Below are 19,628 nucleotides of genomic sequence, written 5' to 3'. Positions count from 1 at the left end.
CCTGTAACCATCCAGCATATTTCCAATTATATGCAAAGCACTGTAGTGTGAAATACGGGGACTGTTTGCACTTTAAAAACTTGTACCATGAAGGCTGATTTTTAAAAGTATAGGCTGGAAATGGTGCAAATATGCTATCTATGTTCATATGCTGTATGTGGCGACTGCTTTTTTAAAAATTATAGGCCAGAAATGGTGGTGCAAATATACTTATATAACTAAGATGACTAAGTTGATGTGCAAGACAGGAAAGAATGGTTGAAATTAAAAACCATAATTTAATACTGATTTTGCACTAATAACCAGATCAAATTTTGGAAATTCCAACTTGTTCATAGTGTGCATATAGAACAGGAGTTTTGCAGAGTTTTGGCAGAGTATGTGGCAGCTACGTCTTCGCAGAATACTAAAATAATCCTTAGTAAACTCTGGTAACTCTAATTTTAACTTATGAACACCAAATTAATAACTCTTAATAATTTAATGTATTTGTTATTGGTAGTTTGCTTTCAGCTTCAGGCAGTTGGAACTGGCTGAAATACAAAGGAGTTTGTGTGGCTAATGTGATTGAGAAACCAGAAGCTTCAAGGACAATAGGACAGGACTGTGTTTGGACTCTGATCTTCTGTGTTTTGCTTTACCCTCAAGGTTGCAAAATAACTGCCAGCAGCAGCCAGGGAAGTATGCTTCCTTGTTAATAATGTCTAGAGAAAAGAGAGTGGTCTCAGTATTCTCTATTAAAAGTAAGACTATATCAGAAAGGTTCAGGAGCTCTGTCCTTAATTTCACTGGCCAGAATTGAGTAAAAATTTGAAATACAGTTCACTTCTGAGCAAGCCATTAGCTGGCAGGATGGGATTAATCATTGAGGGCTTTTCCTTGTCTTTGTTGTTACTCAGCTAGAGAGAGTTGGAATGGCAACTACCATGTGCTACTACTATGTAAGCCCTTAGTCAAATATCCCAACCAACAGAAGCAACAATTTTGAATCAGCTCTATCCCACTAGTGGCAGGAAGAAAATACTTTGGCAATCACTGGTGTAATGAGAAGTGGGCTGAGGATGGACCCTAAGGAACACTAATGTTTAACCAGTAGAGCAAGAGGCCAGGCGTGGTGGCTCACGCCTGTAATCCCAACACTTTGGGATCACTTGAGGTCAGGAGTTCGAGACCAGCCTGACCAATGTGGTGAAACCCCGTCTCTACTAAAAAAAATACCAAATTATCTGGGCGTGGTGGCACAAGCCTGGAATCCCAACTACTTGGGAGGCTGAGGCAGGAGAATTGCTTGAACCTGGGAGGCGGAGGTTGCAATGAGCTGAGATTGCACCATTGCACTCCAGCCTGGGCAACAAGAGCGAAACTCCATCTCAAAAAAAAAAACCAACAACAACAAAAACACAAATAGAGCAAGAACGAGGAGCCTGTGAATCAATTTCCTGTTTTATTCCATATTGCTCCTTTGATACGGAATAAGACAATAATGATGAATCCAGGATTTTTTTTCTTTTGCACTTCTTTTTCCAAAAGACTAGCGTAAATGCTGGAAACACATTGAAGTTAGAAATAGAGACTTGAATTTCTTCTTTAACCAAAAATGTTCCTTGAACATTTAAGTAAAAATGTATCTATGATACAAGCATTCTCTAATTTAAAATAATAGCAAGCAGAAGAAAACAAGTTAAATGTAAATTTTTTTCTGTTTCCTGCCCTGTATGTAAAGTCAAGAATCTGACCTTTGAGTAAATTTCATCATATTTCTTATCGTAAAATAGATTACAAAATAAATCCTGGGAATAAGTAAACAAACACTTCCCTTTGAATTTCCTGGGGTGGTTTGTATTTTGTTTTTTTAAATTGTGGCTGGTCTTGAGATTCATTCAAAATATAACTTTAAAAGTCCATGTTTTGGGGGCGTAATACTGATGGCATTTAGTAATTTATTTTTAATTATCAGCATCAAAAAACTATTCAAATTTGCTTGAATTCATCAATTTTAATAGCATATGGCATGTTCGATTTACCCAGTGGCTTTTCTTCATTAAATCTGTGTGTCTGTGGTCACTTTAATGTCACTAGCTTAGCAGTTTCTTTGAAGTGCTGCCCATTAGAATTATGGAAAGAAGGCCGGATGCGGTGGCTCATGCCTGTAATCCCAGCACTTTGGGAAACTGAGGCGGGCAGATCACCTGAGGTCGGGAGTTTGAGACCGGCCTGACCTACATGGAGAAACCCTGTCTCTACTAAAAATACAAAATTAGCCGGGTGTGGTGGCGGGTGCTTGTAATCCCAGCTTCTCGGGAGGCTGAGGCAGGAGAATCACTTGAACCCGGGAGGCAGAGGTTGCGGTGAGCCAAGATCCTGCCATTGCACTCCAGCCTGGGCAACAAGAGCAAAACGCCATCTCAAAAAAAAAAAAAAAAAAATATGGAAAGACAAGAAATATGGAAGGAGTTGTGATTGGATATACTGAGGTTAAAGGATAAAATGAAAGGTGTATCTTGTAGTATATGAAGGCAGTATGGTTAGATACTAAGCAAGAACTGCATCCTTGTATGTTTTTTTAAAAAAACTTACAAGTAGTAAGTGTTGTTAAAATTTATGACTCAACCTTCATACTCGTCTTTACATATTTAATATGTTGAAAAAAATATTCTCTTAAAAGGAATAAATGATTAGGTTTGCTGCCCTGTGTGAGAAGACATCAGTGATTGGAGATTGACTGTGATTAGTAATACATTATGAATGGTAGTGGATTGAATGTTCTATGTGCACGGACCCTTGAGTGATTGTAAACAAACAGTTGATTTTCCCTTGGTGCTTTGCCTGTGTAGGAATGATAGACGCACTGACCTACTGTTTATCTCTGCATGTCTTTTAGACAGTGAGATATTAGCCAACAGACTCAATTCAGGAGACCAGAGTTTTTTTGCATTTTATTTTGCTACTGTTCCTCACCTAGTTCCTCACCTAGTTCCAAAGAGTGGGATAAAGCATTGCATTTTCTATTTCATATTTGTCTCCTCTGAAGTTTGACACTGTAAGTCAGTGGTTCAGAGTCTTCTAGGGGTTTTGTTAAAACCCGGATTATTGGGCCCCTCCACCTCCAGAGGTACTGATTTAGTAGATGTGGGGTAGGGGCCAAAAAAGTGCATTTCTAATCAGTTTCCAGGTGATGCTGATGATACTTTTCTGGGTACTGCCCTTTAAGAATAGCTACTGTGCACTGTTCACAATAGCAAAGCCATGGTATCAACCAAGGTGCCCATTAATGATGAATAAAGAAAGTGTGGTACACAGATACTATGGAATACTACACAACCATAAAAAAGAACAAAACCATGTCCTTTGCAGCAACATGGATACAGCTGGAGGCTATTACCCTAAGTGAGTTATTGCAGAAACAGAAACCAAAATACCACATTTTCTTACTTGTAAGTGGGAGCTAAACATGGGGTAGGTACCACATGGATATGAAGATGGGAACAGCAGACACTGGGGACTCCAAAAGGGTCAGGAGGAAGGGGAGCAAGGGTTAAAAAATTACAGATCAGGTACTGTATTCACTGTTTGGGTTATCGGTTCAATAGAAGCCAAAACCTCAGTATCACGCAATATATCAAGGTAGCAAACCTGCACATGTACCCTCTGAATCTAAAATAAATAAAAATTTACAAAAAGAATTGCCATTGTGAAAACTCTTATTTTTTATTTATTTTTATTTTTTTGAGATGGAATCTTGCTCTGTTGCCAGGCCAGAGTGCAGTGGCGTGATCTCAGCTCACTACAACCTCCACCTCCCGAGTTCAAGCTATTCTCCTGCCTCGGCCTCCCAAGTAGCAGGGATTACAGGTGCACGCCACCATGCCCACCTAATTTTTGTATTTTTAGTGGAGACAAGGTTTCATCATGTTGGCCAGGATGGTCTCGATCTCGACCTCGTGATCCGTCCACCTCGGCCTCCCAAAGTGCTGGGATTACAGGCATGAGCCACCCTGCCTGGCCCCTTATTTTTATTTTTTATTTTTTTGGAGGTAGAGTCTAGCTCTGTTGCCCAGGCTGGAGTGCAGTGGCATGATCTTGGCTCACTGCAACCTCCAACTCCCTGGTTCAGGCAGTTCTCCTACCTCAGCCTCCTGAGTAGCTGGGATTACAGGTGCATGCCACCACACCCGGCTAATCATTGTATTTTAGTAGAGGTTTCACCATGTTGGCCAGGCTGGTCTCGAACTCCTGACCTCAGGTGGTCCGCCTGCCTCGGCCTCCCAAAGTGCTGAGATTACAGGTGTGACCCACCGTGCCCGGCCATAAAAACTCTTAATTTTAATGAAACCAAGGAACTGTAATATTAAATTTATTTAAGGAAGAGATGCATAGTATTTACTACTGTTTAGATTAAACTTTATATTGGTTCTCTCTCTCTCTGAATGTTACTTATTACATTAGGTGACCCACAGGGAATATTCACTTAAAATTTTGTATTTCTTTAGTCAAAGAATGGTTATCACTTGGTGATTGGCATTTTGTAACTTTTCACAGACACATTAGTTATTGCTGTTGGGCTGAAAGCCACTTTTGTACTAGCAGAAAATACCTTGCTTTATTTTGTTTAACATTTGAAGCAAAGATAGAGTTTTAAAAAAATTGTTCTTAACTGAGATAACAATTATTATTTCACCAAATGAGTATTGAAACTTCTAAAAGCAATCTGAAGCCAGTACAACCTCTTTGCCATTGCCAGCTGTGCATGTTGCTATGGAAACTCAGTAGGGACTAGCAGGATTACTGTTGTGAGGACCACACCTGGTTTATTTGCATCCAGTTTAAGTTAGGGAACGTTTCAAAAGAATAAAAGGTCTCAAGATGTGCCAGTGGACAGCAAGAAAGAGCTTGTTAGTTTGTAACCATCATATTGGAAGGGTGGGTAGGTTTTTCTTATTCCTTACAGTTCCTGGTTGGGAGGGTTTGGTGGACGTGTTAAAAATTTGTTTTGTGTATTCATTTCTCTCAATTTTTTGCTATTCCTTACGGTATTTTTTGGTTTTGTGTGCTTTTTGTTTTAGGTATTTCTTCTTGTAATTTAAATGTTTTTTTTTCATTCTCTTAAAGAACTTAAAGTATGGACAGATCAAAAATTTTTAAGAGGAAAGAATTTAATTTCTTTTCATTTGTATTATGTAATAAAATGTCTTAATAAGGATTTGACCACTGTTAGCTATGGTAAAATTTTATGTTGATCTCTGATTTTAAGTAGTATGAGCCACTATGCTCCCCTTCACTCCCAAAAACAACTCCTTCCCCCCACCCCCAACCCCACCGCCACCCCCAACCCCACCGCCACCCCCACGCCTGGGACGGAGTCTTGCTCTGTCACCCAGGCAGACTGAAGGGCAGTGGCATGATCTCAGCTGTCTGCAAACTCCGCCTCCTGGGTTCAAGCGATTCTCTTGCCTCAGCCTCCTGAGTAGCTGGGATTACAGGCACACGCCACCACACCTAGCTAATTTTTTTTTCTTTTTGTTTGAGACAGAGTCTCACTCTGTCACCACATTAGAGTGCAGTGGCAGGATTTCTGCCCACTGTTGAGTCTCTGCTCTGACACCCTGCTTCAAGCGATTCTTCTGCCTTAGCCTTCTGAGTAGCTGGGATTACAGGCATGCACCACCACGCCTGGCCAATTTTTGTGTCTTTAGTAGAGACGGGGTTTCACCATGTTGGCTAGGATGGTCTCGATCTCCTGACCATGTGATCCGCCCGTCTTGGCCTCCCAAAGTGCTGGGATTACAGGCGTGAGCCACCATGCCTGGCCAACAACTCCTTTTTAAGAAGACACTTTGAACTGCATTTGATTTTGTTTGTACCATTGCATCTCAGCTGTTAGTTCAGATTCATGAAATAGGAACATCACTGAATGTATAGAAAAAAGTTATGTGGGCCAGTTATATGAGCACTGAATATGGATATATACAATTTACATAGTTTTCATTAATTAGTTATACTACTCAGTCAGTTACACTGACTTATACCAGTTATGCTAATTATGTTAAATAAAAAATAGCCATAATAGTACAAGTATATGGTAAATAAGAGTCATAGTGTGTACCATTTCTTCTTTATTGATTTAGGTTGTTTGAATTCTGTCGATCAGGATTCTGAGGCCTCATGACAAAGAGGGGGCTGGTCAACGAGTGAGTGAATTTTCACACCTGTGTACACCAAGTTTTGGTCTTTCTCATTTTCTAAATACAAAATATAATCTTATATCTTTTTTCAGAATACTTTACATCCATAGCAACCTGTATGGATCTATTGCTATCTATATCATCTATCTATGTATATATATAAAGCCAGTAGATACTTGTATTGTATATTAAGGGGAGGTTAATGTCAAATTTGGAGATCAGGTTTTTTTGTGTGTGTGTTAGTGAAATGCACCCTTACAAAAAACCTGAGTAGATGTTTTATCCAGCTTCATGAAAGAATAGCACCGTACGACATATGTTCAAAGAACTTTCTGATTTATCTCCATGTTCCTTTAGTAAGGGCAGGTACTAGTTATTTCTGCTTTGCAGGTGAGGAAATAGGCACGAAAGGTGCCTGCCTAAGGCAGCTAATCTAAATGTGCCCCGATGGATAGTCCAGTGTCCCCCACTGTGTGTAATTGTTCTCTCTTTAAGTGTTAGGTTATTTTATACAGCTTACTCAGTTTTGCCTTTTTCTCTTTTTGTGTTCATAGACTGGAAAAGTAAGAAGAGCTTTCCTGCCTTTTTAATTACCAAACTACTCTCAGTTTTCAGTGAATCAGTTCAAAGAAAGAATGCAGTCTTTCTATACCTGGTAAATATTTTCTGCTAAATAAAGCTATTAATTTAGTAGCATCTGATAAATCCAGGTGTTATGATGATTGCCTTTAATTTTGTGGAATGACTATTAAAATGACTTGTCAAATATATATATTTTTATTTTTCACTCTGAAATTTGTTTGATATTTATTGATATGAAGGAGTGATGCTTGGGATGCCTGTGACCCAGCCAGCAATGGAGAATAGTTTAGGATTGGCCCTAGTTCTTAGACACTGGTCTGTTTTGAAAAAGTTGTGAAATCAGTGGAAATGGGGTATATAAATAGATTTTTCATATCATCTTTATTCTGTGACAGTGTATCATTAGCATTAATCCCTGTATGGTAGTTGAATAGAAGCACTTTGTAAATAATAGTTTTATAAAATTAATGTAGTAATGAGAATATATAATCTACATTTTACCATTTTACAAATTACCTGCGTGAAGATTAAAGAAGTAACTTGCGAAAGAAGTTCAGCTCGCTAGTGTAGAACTGAGATAGACTCCAGTTCAGAATCTACATCTGACTCCTAGACTAGTGCCTTTTTCATATTTTTGTTTTTAAGTACTTTAAGTGTAAATGTACATGCCTAAGAGAATAAACAAACCATAGTGATGTTTCACATGGATTTTTCTTTTGGTATAGCTTACAGTGTTACTATTAACAATATTAACAGCCATTAATTAACTGGTATATGCCTTTGAAACTTTCATATGTATTATTTTATTTAAGCCTACAAAGAACTCTTGAGAGTATTGTCCGTTTTACAGATGAAAAAGCTAAGGCTCAGAAAGGCAGTCATATAGCTCAATATGCTAGAACTGGAGTTTAAACCTAGTTCTGTGTTATTTTAAAGCACGTTACTAAACTGTTTAGCCTGCTTATTTTTTAAATTAAAATTTGTGTGATCACAAATTCAACCCATCTCATGTTAACTAACACTGATTATGGAGTCATTTCCTCTCTTAATTGACCTATACAAAAATCTCAACATTTTAGAGAGAGATGAGGTAGTGTTGAGAAACCATATATTCCTCTGTAATGATTTTAACAAAGGGAATCATGCAATTTTTATAATGTAATTCAAAGATATGAATCTTATCCCACTTTAAAAATGTTATGAAATATTTGTATATCATAAACTATGTTGAAGTTCAAGTAAACGAATTTGGACAAGTCCAAAGGGATATTTTGTGTGACTGAACATTCATCTCATGTTTTCACTTTTTATGGTTGATAAGCAATAATTTATTTTTGCAAGACATTTTAAAAACACTTTTCAAAATTAGCTGACACCTTTAATGAAAAAAAATTGATGTTATAGAAGAGTATTATTCAGAAATTAATATAACATTTCACATCTGACTAGCCTGGGGGTAAATAAAGGCTTATTATCATGAATGAAACTGTAGTGATGAAAAGTATAGAGAAAATTTCTTCTTAGTAAAATAGCCAGAATGTCTTGAGTTTGCCAAAACCAGGAGAATCTTTGCTTTAAAACCTGTCCTCATTCCCTGAGGTTCACCTTTCCTCAAGAATCTTTCATTAAGTTACTACCGCCACCTGGCTGGCCCAAAGAGGGTGGGGACACAGAGAATGTAGGCTATATATATATATATATATATTTTTTTTTAAACGGGATCTCTCTCTGTTGCCCAGGCTGGAGTGCAGTGGTGAGATCTCCACTCACTGCAGCCTCCGCCTCCCAGGCTCACGTGATCCTCCCACCTCAGCCTCCTGAGTAGCTGGTATTACAGGCATACACCACCATGCCTAGCTAATTTGTTTGTTTGTTTGTTTGTTTGTTTTATAGAGACGGGTTTGTGCCACGTTGCCCAGGCTGGTCTCAAACTCCTGAGCTCAGGCAGTCTGTCCACCTCGGCCTCTCAAAGTGCAGGGATTACAGGCATGCGCCACTCCCCCCAGCTGAATGTGATATTTAAAATATCTCTTTTAATAGCTTATGTCATGTAACAGTTTATTCCTGGTAAGGTGTGGAGATCTTATAGCAAATAATTTTTACTTACATGCATTTTAACCTATGCTATTCAAAATGAGAAATAAGGTGCATTTGATTGCCTAGTGCCTTTCTGTTTTGGGCAGTCATATTTAGGGCTTTATACAAGGTGAGAAGCATTGACAGATAGTACTTTGATACTACTTTTTAGTAAAACTCTTTCATCTAAAGCTTGTAAAGATGATGTGAAATTTATTGAGATAATCTGTCATTATGGAAAGATTACAAAATTGATTACCCTAAGAACACTTCTACCACTCATCCTGTGAGTAGAAGGGCAGAAGGGTGGGGCAGGGCTGGAGCAACTAACAGTTCCTGGAATTCCTACTCTGTTGGGCGTATGCTAGACATGCTCACATGTATTCTTTTATTTTTAGTATACATAGAAGTGTAGAAGTATAGGAAGTAGGGCAAAAAAGAAGAAAAGCGTTGTGCATGGAATTATTCCCTCCTTTTTTGTTTGAACGGTCAACTTGTTAACCCTCCACATTCTTTCTTCATCTGCTTTTGGCAGCACCAGATACAGTTGATTGTTTCCAGTCTCTGAATCATAACTGCCTGGGATTGCTGTATAGTGTTCACCTGGCCAGAGGTGCTTCTTTCTTAAGTTTTCAGAAGACAACATTTATACTTCTTAAAAAATGTTATTTGAGGATTAAAACATGAGGACAAAAAGAAAAAGAAAACCTCTAGTACTTCAGACGTGTTGAGATAGTCCTAACACTATTAAGACTTTATTCTTAACTGTGTACAGTAAAGATGATTTTCTGGCCTGTGGATTGAAAGTCAGTTAAAAAGCATGGAAATACTCAAAAGCATCACTTAAATTTTTTTCTTGTACTAGGAGAAAATGTTTGACAGTTGTATTTATTAAATATTTATCAAGATATAATACCGTTATTTTTCTAATTCCTGATTAGTTTCAAAACATATTATCTTAATTTTAAGGATAACCTTGGGAGACAGCATAATTATTCTCGTTTTTCAAATGAGAAAATTAAGGTTCAGATGTTAGATTAGGTTTTTAGTAATGCCATAACAGGGTACTACAAACAACAGAAATTTATTGTCTCTCAGTTCTGGAGGCTAGAAGTCTAGAATAAGGTATTAGTAGGTTTGGTTCTTTCTGAGGGTTGTGAAGCAGAATCTGTTCCATCCCTCTCTTGTCTTCATTTGTTCTATGTCTGTCTCTGTTCAAATTTCCCCTTTATATAAGGACAGTAGTCATACTGGATTAGGGCCAATCCTACTGACCAGACCTTAATATTTGCAAAGGCCTATTTCTCACTAAAGTCGTATTTACAGGTACAAAGGGTGTAGACTTTAACGTCTTTTGGGGGAAGACACAGTTCAATCCATAACAATATAAGTCCTTTCCTCTCTTAAATAGTGTCTCATAAGTAGGAAAGTTCGACATAGCACGTTGTAGTGCCACTAAAATGATAGTTTTAAAAGAACATGACAATATATTTATAATACCACATTTAAATTTCATTTTCTAATATGTCTGGGGAGATTTTATTTTAAATTAACCAAGTTTCTAAAATATTAATAGAATTTTGGGTTGTAATGGTTTTCAAACCTTTTCTTCAAATAATAAGTGATGACACAAACTATGTAAAGTTATTCAAAACCCAGTGCTTAGATCTGGCTTTAAATCTGAACTTCCATTAATAAAATTAGACCTTTAAAATGTGGACTCCTCCACAATATCTTGAAATGTCCATCAGAATACTGTTTAAATTGTTGCAAGAGCAATCTGACAGTGGAATATCTGTACATTTCATATTTATGTAAAAATTGTGGTTTTACCAGTGTTAATACACATCTTGTGATTAGGGATTTCTGAGTGTTGGAGAGGTGAAAGCTACACTAGGATAACCAAAAAAAAACTAGTGATTTGTTCATCTGCTACCTTTTTCTTTCTTTGCTGTTTTTTTTAAATTTCAAAATAATTTCAGAAGTACAGAAAAAATGAAAGAACAGTGCAAATAACTCATCCCTGGAACATTTTGAGAGTAAGTTACTGACTTGATGCTCTGTCACCCCCAAATACTTTAGTGTTCCTACAAGTAAAGACATTCTTCTTCATAGCAACAATACAAACATAAAACTCAGGAAATTAACACTGACAGATTACTATTGACTAATCTGTAGACCCTGTTCACATTTTGCCACTTGTCCCCAAAATGTCCCTTACACCAAAATAATCCAGTCCAAGACTGTGCATTGGATTTAGTTGTCATATCTCTTTACTGTTGTTCAATCTGGAATGGTTCCGTAAGTCTTTTTGATTTCTAGGGTCATGGCACTTTAGAAGAATACATTTTGTGGAGTGTTTTTGAATTTAGGTTTACCTGATGGTTCCGCATGTTTAGATTCAAGCCATGCCATGCATGTTTGGCAGGAGGGTCACAGAGTGATGCTGTATTCTTATTGCATCCTTTCAGGTGGCGCAAAATTTTTATTTGTTTCTTTCTTTTTTTTTTTTGACAGAGTCTTTCTCTGTCATCCAGGCTGGAGTGCAGTGACGTGATCTCGGCTCACTGCAGCCTCTGCCACCCAGGTTCAAGCAATTCTCCTGTCTCAGCCTTCCGAGTAGCTGGAACTACAGGTGCACACCACCATGCTCGGCTGATTTTTCTATTTTTAATAGAGATGGGGTTTCACTATATTGGTGATGCTGGTCTCGAACTCCCAACCTCAGGTGATCCGCCTGCCTCGACCTCCCAAAGTGCTGGGATTACTGGCCTGAGCCACCGCACCTGGCCTGTTTTCTGACTGATTGCGTTACCTTTGATCACTTAAGGTGATGTTTGTCAGTCTTCTCTTCTGTAAAGTTGTGCTTCTCTTTGTAATTAATAATTATTTTATGGGGAAACTGTAAATTTTCATCACCAAGTTTTCATTTACTAGATTTAATAGTGGTTCTCCCTCCCTTCCTCCCTCTCTCCATCCCTTCCTTCCTCCCAGATCTCACTCTGCCACCCAAGCTGGAGTACAGTGGCATAATCATAGCTCACTGAAGCTTCAAACTCCTGGGCTTAAGAGATACTCCCACCTCAGCTTCTTGAACAGCTGAGACTACAGGTGCATGCCACCGCACCTGGCTGACTTTTAAATTTTTTGTAGAGACAGGATCTCACTCTGTTGTTCAGGCTGATCTCAAACTCCTACACTCAAGTAATCTGTCTGCCTAGGCCTCCTAAAGTGCTGGGATTACAGGCATGAACCACCGTACCTGGCCTTTTGTTATTTTTTAACTGAACTAATTACTGTGATGGTTTTCAAATATTGATTTCCTAATTATATTGTTCTACATTATTTGGCATTCTACTATAAGGAAAAGCTTTCTCTTCTCTATATTTATTTGTATCTGTATGGACTCCTGAATTCCTTTAAGTAATAGTTATAATTCACTCATTTTTTTTCTTGTCCAGATTGTCTAAAATTTGGCTAATGGAAATCCTTTCAAACTGGTCTTGTATCTTTTTCACATATTCCCATAGTTTTTAAAAGTACTTCCACTAATAGTTTTTTTTGTTGTTTTTGTTTTTGTTTTGAGAATCCCTGTTTTATTAATGGTAGAAAGTAGCGTTTAGAAATCAAGATGTGGGTGCCAAGTATGCTTATTGCTGTAGGGGTATTATTGCCCCCAGGCACTCCATGGACAGAACTAGAGAATAGAATATATGTATATGTGTGTGTATTTTACTTAAAGCTGTGTTTATTTCTGCATTTATATATTTTGAAAACCATTGACTTTATACTAAAACCTCTAATTCCAATTTGGTATTGTGGAGTTGATTCTAGTTTTTTCTCTCTTTAAGGTTTTAGTTCCTTTCCCCAACAGTGGTACACTTAACTCTCATTAACCTTAAAATACTTACTACAGTTTCTCTCTCCATATAACAGTTCTCCTCGTTGCTGCTCCCTGCTTACTTTCCTAAGCTTGGATGCCTGCCTTACTCAGCCCCATCTAATGACTTTTGGACTGAATTATGAAAAAAAGTTCATTTTTTAAATGACAAATATTAAATTGGACAAATTCGCTTCTACTACACCACCTTTGGTTAATTTGCTTCCTCTATTCTTATTTATTTTTAATTTGGAACCCTATTAGTTCCATGTTGATGGAAATTCTTTGAGTTTTTTTTAATTAAGCTTAATTAGGCATTTTATATTATCTTAATCTTACTCTTAGGAGCTGTTACATTTAAGGTGTTAAAGATAATTAGCTGGCTAACTAGAGATGCTCTGAACATTGATTATTTTTAATTTCAAGGCATATAATCAGTTTAAAATGAATTGCTTTCATTATATGAAAACATTCCATCATTTATGAAGAACAATAAGGACTTTTTAATGTTTTTAAGTCAATTCTGGTCTCATTTGCCTCAGCTCTAAATTCTTTTCATAGAACGTTATTTATGAACAAGTAATGCCAGAAAATAAAATGAATTCCAAAAAACTCAAGGAGTTACTATATGTATGAAGATGATTTATGTGCAGATTTTTTCTTACTAGAATGGTCTAGGGATATTGATTAACTTTAGAATTTGTTAGCAAAATATAAATAGCAAATATAAAAAGAATATTTAACTTCTAAACTGTTAGAGAGGGGAAGAAAGAGGAATGAAGAAATTACATTTGATATTAAAAACCAGGAAAGAAGGGGAAGGGAGATCCACAACAAAGAACAGCTAAAGTAAATAAAAACTATAAAATGACACGATGGGAAAAGGCCAAATATATCAGTAATCACAAAGGAAGTAGTAAATGGGTTAAACAAACTTCTACTCAGATTGGATTTTTAAAAAATGAAATGAAAATCCTGTCTATTTCTTTTCATAAGTGACACACCTAAAACCAAATGACACAGAAAAGATGATTAATGAATCTATGGAGCTATGCCAGTCAAATAGTATAAAAACAAAAGAGCTGTTATACAGTAAATTCTGAGGCCAAAAAGGAGGGAGGTAGATAAAGGAAGATAATTTTGAAGTGACAAAGGAATAGTTTACCAAGCAGAAATGTCCATGTACATAAAAATGTTTAATATAAAATGCCTAATCAATAGACATAATTACCACAATGACAGAGATGTTAGGATTATCTGACAAGGATTTTAAAGCAGCTGTCATAAAAATGCTTCAGTGAGTAATTATGGACATGGTTGAAACAAATGAGAAAAACATGAAGTCTGAGTAAAGAAATAGGCCTCAGTAAATAGAAAATATAAAGAAAAACTAAATAGAAATTTTTGAACAGCTACAATATCTGGATTAAAACTCACTGTGTAGGCTCACAACAGAGTGGAGGAGACAGAGTGAACTGGAAGATGGAACAATAGAAATTACCCAATCTGAACAAGAAAGAGAAAAGAGAACAAATAATCAATGGACCCTCAGGGACCATTAGGACTAAAGCAAAAAGATCTACAACAAAAGTTCTAACATTCATCTGAGTACTGGGAGAAGAGGAGAAAGAGGGTGGGGCTGAAAAGTACTTTCAGAACACTGAAAACTCCCCAAATTTGGTAGAAGACATATACCCGTATGGATTTAAGAAACTGAGCAAATTTCAAGCAGAAAATTTTCACCAAAAAAAAAAAAATCTCCAAGACACGTTTTTAATAAAACTTACATAAACTGGAGACAAAGGAAAAATCTTGAAAACAGAGAGAAATGACATCTTACCTATGGGAAAAACAATTCCAGGGATAGTGGATTTCTTAGCAGAAACCATGGAGGCTAGGAGGCCAAGGCATAGTATTTTTCAGGTAGAGAGAGAGCTCAAACTCCCCCAAATCTATATCTAGCAAAAATATCCTTCAGGAATGAAGGGGAAATCAAGACATTGTTAGGTGAAGGAAAAGAAAGAAAATTTACCTCCAGCAGACCTACCCTGAAAGAATGACTACCATAGTTTATAATGGAACTGAAAAGTTCCTATCGTTTGGTGATGTCTTGATGATTCTGGCCCTGTGTAGGCCTAGTCTAGTTTGAGTCTTAGTTTTTAACAAAAAAATATTTTAAATAGAAAAAACTCATAGAAAGGATGTAAAGAAAGAAAATATTTTTGTGCAGCTATACAACATCTTTGTATCTCCAGTGTTGGAGGTGGGGCCTGGTGGGAAGTGTTTGGATTATGGGGGTGGATCCCTCATAGCTTGGTGCAGTCTTCTTGATAGTGAGTTCTCATGGGATCTGGTCATTTTAAAGTGTGTGGCAACCCCCCTCCCCAATCTCTGTCTCTCTTGCTCCTGCTTTTGCCGTATGGCATGCCTGCTCCTGCCTTCACCTACTACCATGATTGTAAGCCTCCTGAGGTCTCCTCAAAAGCAGATGCTGCTATGCTTCCTATACAGCCTGCAGAACCTGACCGAATTAAACCTCTTTTCTTATACATTACCCAGCCTCAGGCATTTCTTTATAGCAATGCAAGAATGGCCTAATACATACATACACCCTATGCACTAGCAGTCTCACTTCTGTGCATTTATCGCAGAGAAATAAAAAATTATGTTCACATAAAAATATGTATACAGATGTGCTTTACATATTACATATAAGAGTCCTGTATCAGAAATGTGCTTTGTAAATATTTTCCCGCAGTGTGGACTTGTCATCCTCTGTACATCCTGTGTACGAATGTTTACAGCAGGTTTATTTTAATAGCCTAAAACTTAGAAACAGCCAAAAAGTCCCTCAATAAGTAAATGCCGAGCAAACAGTGGGGTATTGTTGAGTGTGGTGCCTCATGCCTGTAATCCCAGCTACTTGGGAGACAAAAAAGTGGGATGATGGCTCGTTCAAGACCAGCCTGAGCAACATAGTGAGAACTTGTCTCTAAAAAAAAAATTTTTTTTTTTTTTTTTTTTAATTAGCCAGGTGTGGTGACGTACTAGTAGTCCTAGCTACTTGGGAGGCTAAGGCGGGATGATCGATTGAGCCCAGGAGTTCAAGGCTGCAGTGAACTATGATTACACTACAGCACTCCAGTCTGGGCAACAGAGAGATACCCCATCTCTTAAAAATAAATAAATGAATAAACCCTGAAATTAAAAAGCAAACTATGGGACATCTGTACCATGGAATACTTAATATTCAGCAAGAAAAAGGAATAACTATTGATACACACAAAAGCTTGGTTGGATCTCAAAGGCATACATAATGCCGAGTAAAAAATGCCAATCTCAAATGGTCATGTTACGTATGTTTCCACTTGTATAACGTTACCAAAATGACCAGCTATAAAGGTAGAGAGTAGATTAGTGGTTGTCAGGGATTAGAAATAGCCCGAGGGATAGGAGTTGTTGTGACTGTCATGGGGTAGCAGGACAGAATTCTGTGTGATGAAATAGTTCTGTATCTTGATTGCAATGATAGTTACAGGAACCTGCACATGTGACCTTAAAATGACGTAGAAGTATACTTTATATGAAGATCAGTTGTTTGGATTTAATATAATAGTGTAGTTACATAAGACGTAACCAGTGGAGAAATTAATGAATGGTACATGGGATCCATCTTTGAAGATTCCTTTGCATTTCTAATAATTTCAAAATAAAAAGTTAAAAGCAAAAGAGAGGGATATAATAATTGCTATAGGATTTCAGAGAAAGAAATAGTTCCTTAATAACTAGGAGAATGAGGGAAGACCTGAGGCCATAGCTTTTGAATAGTTTTTGTAGGATAGGTAAACTTTTCATGAAACAATACAGGGAAAAGAAGGGTATTTTGGACAGATTGAGGTTAATAAATGTTTATGGAATGACTACCACTATATTATTATTAAGAAATGTTAATAACATCTGATTAGGCTGAAAAAACTTTAATTAATTGAGTGTATCTTTAGATTTTATATCTGATATAGAACTCTGGGATATTTGTTACCCTTGTGTTGTCACACAGATTCTGGAAGCCTGAGTGTAACACATAGAGAGAAAACATAAATTACCAGTATCAGAAATGAAACGGAACAGTTCAAAAAGTGGATGGAAATAATCAAAGCTGCCTGGGTTTTAAGCAAAACAAGGCTTATTTTTTCATGGATTTACAAAATTGAATCAGAGAAGAAGTCACATTTTATTTGTTAAAATAGGAGAACTCTAATATTATTTTTATTTTTTGAGATGAAGTCTCACTCTGTCACCCAGGCTGGAGTGCAGTGTCACGGTCTAGGCTCACTGCGACTTCTGCCTCTTGGGTTCAAGCAATTCTTGTGCCTCAGCCTCCTGAGTAGCTGGAACTGTAGGTGCACACCACCACAGGTGACTAAATTTTTGTATATTTAGTAGAGATGGGGTTTCACCATGTTGGCCCGGCTGGTCTTGAACTGCTGACCTCAGGTGATCTTCCTGCCTTCGCCTCTCAAAGTGCTGTGATTAGAGGCATGAGCCACCACGCCTGGCTAGAACTCTAATACTAGACAACAATGTCAAGACAACTTACTGTATAGGCCTGTGTTAAAACTCCATAGTGACCTATTCTTTTTCTCCCTGGAATGTTCACAGTTTGTAATTACACATTTTGGTGATTGCTTAATATTTCTATTATTCAATTACAAGCTTTCTGAAGCTTGTCCTTGCCAAGACCAGTGGAGACCCTAACCCAGCAGCACCAGAGGAATTAAAGACACACACACAGAAATACAAGAAATACAGAGTGTGGAGCGGGAATCAGGGGGCTGACAGCCTTCAGAGCTAAGAGTTTTACCCACATATTTATTGACAGCAAGCTAGTGATAAGCATTGTTTCTATAGATTATAGATTAACTAAAACAAAGGGATGGGAAACAAAGGGATGGGCTCTGGCTAGTTATCTGCAGCAGGAACATGTCCTTAAGGCACAGATCGCTCATACTATTGTTTTTGGTTCAGGAACACCTTAAGCGGTTTTCCGCCCTGGGTGGGCCAAGTGTTCCTTGCCCTCATTCTGGTAAACCAGCAACCTTCAGCGTGGGTGTCATAGCCATCAAGAGCATGTCACAGTGCTGCAGAGATTTTGTTTATGGCCATTTTGGGGGCCTGTTTATGGCCAGATTTGGGGACCTGTTCCCAACACATTCTTGTCTTCCCAATTCCTATCCCTGTGCCTGAAAACACTTAGTAAATACTTGTTGAATCTATTAATGATTGAAATCAATGACTTGGCAAAACACTTTAAACTAGAACGAAAGAAATACAGTCATGGAAGTAAAGAAACAGTATGGTAGGATAGGATCATGTAGGATAGGCTAGACAGATAAGTTTAGAGAAATGGTAAAACTTTAATAGAGCTACACAAAGATTTAAGCTTTTACAACCAAGAAATTCAGGATTGGATTTTGTAATAGGTTTAAAGAATGCCAGATTGTTAGAGTGAACAGTAGATGAGCTATGTATATAGGTGTAAAAATGTAATATAGCACAGGTTAAAAGAGACCAGAAACATGTCATTTCAAACTACTTTCCACTAGTTTGGTAGCTTTCTCAGTGAACCACCACTTAAATGACTTGATGAGATTAACTGACAGCCCATTCCTGTTTGAAGCACTGATTCCCTATATAGCATGCTGAAGACTTACTTCATGGTATGTCTACCAGTTGAGTTGTAAAGTTATCAAGAACTATTTACTTGTTTGTGCTCCCAATACTGTTCATGCTAGTTGTACTAATTTTAATCACACTATGTATTTATTATTTATTATTATTATTTGGGATCCAAATTCAAAGGAAAGGCTTTGGCCCCCAAAATTGGTGAATGAATGCATATTTGTATGCTTTGGGTTAAAATACAATGATTATGTATATGTGTTTATGATATTTAGGTTGACTATTTTGTTCAATCAGCCAACCAACTACTGATCGGAATCTCATGGGATAATAATTTTTACCCATTTTATTTTATTTGTCTTCCTCTCATGCCTCCGTAGTGTGCCTGAGTCCCTAACCCCCACCCTACCTCGGCTCTCTGTTTATTAACTAGGCCTCAGTTTACTTTTTATGAAGATTGTCCTTCAGATTGCTTGTTATGAATAGCCACGTTGATAAAGTACATTTCTTTCATGGTATCTGCCCATCTAGATTTTTAGTAAATGATAGAAATTCCATTAAGTATTTTAAAAGATTTTTTTAGGGGGGAGGGGACACTGAGAGCCCCATAATGTAACCTTCGAGGGTATCATTTACATAGTCTGTGATGTAGTTGACAAGAATGGTGGCAGTGTCAATACCTGTCACTTGATTCTGAGTCTAAAATTTTCAAATCCTGGAATGTTCTTTCATATTTGGTGGGCATTAGTAAAATGATTTTAGGCTGTACATGTGTGATGGCTTTTTTGGACTTTTTTTGTAAATAATTATTGATAATATTTGAGGTACTAAGTATTTTTATTAGTGAGTGTTGAAATATCATTGTTTTCTGTAAGTTAATAGGACGCTAAATTATTGGTAGATTGGAAAAGAGACAAAGGTTGGAAAAGATAATGGTGTACTGTTGAGATTGCCTGGGGTGAAACCTGTGGAACTAAAAGATACAGACACCCCCCATGATACAGAAAAGAGGTAACAAGGAATAATTGTTGAGTCAGACATTTCTACTTGTTCAACTAGGTAGACAGTTAGTACAGAATAGAGGGTACAAATGGCTGTTCATATAGAACATGACCAGGCTGGATGTTAATGATTTAGTAAGGTAGAGTATAGGCCAATGTCAGTTCACTCTCACATAAAAAGTGTGTTTCAAAACACTAGTTTGTGATTTAGTTGTCATTGCCCTCAAT

The 19,628-nt window shown here is 37.2% G+C and overlaps 1 protein-coding gene across 4 annotated transcripts in view; it reads left to right on the top strand.

Annotated features, from left to right (window-relative positions):
• POU2F1 (POU class 2 homeobox 1) overlaps positions 1-19,628 on the top strand; it is a 197,110-nt gene that overhangs the window by 77,591 nt on the left and 99,891 nt on the right. The window contains exon 2 of one of the 4 annotated variants that reach the window (XM_021930951.2): positions 6,737-6,837. The exons of 2 other annotated variants lie outside the window; for them this stretch is intronic. The gene's annotated coding sequence lies outside the window, so the exon portion shown is untranslated. Of the gene's footprint in view, positions 1-5,748; positions 6,838-19,628 lie in introns of those variants that run through there. One more of the 4 variants, XM_021930950.2, reaches the window with a different exon arrangement.

This window comes from Papio anubis, chromosome 1 (assembly GCF_008728515.1).
Source record: "Papio anubis isolate 15944 chromosome 1, Panubis1.0, whole genome shotgun sequence".
NCBI lineage: Eukaryota > Metazoa > Chordata > Mammalia > Primates > Cercopithecidae > Papio > Papio anubis.
Note: the sequence above shows the minus strand (reverse complement) of the source record. Positions and strands in the feature narration are given on the sequence as shown.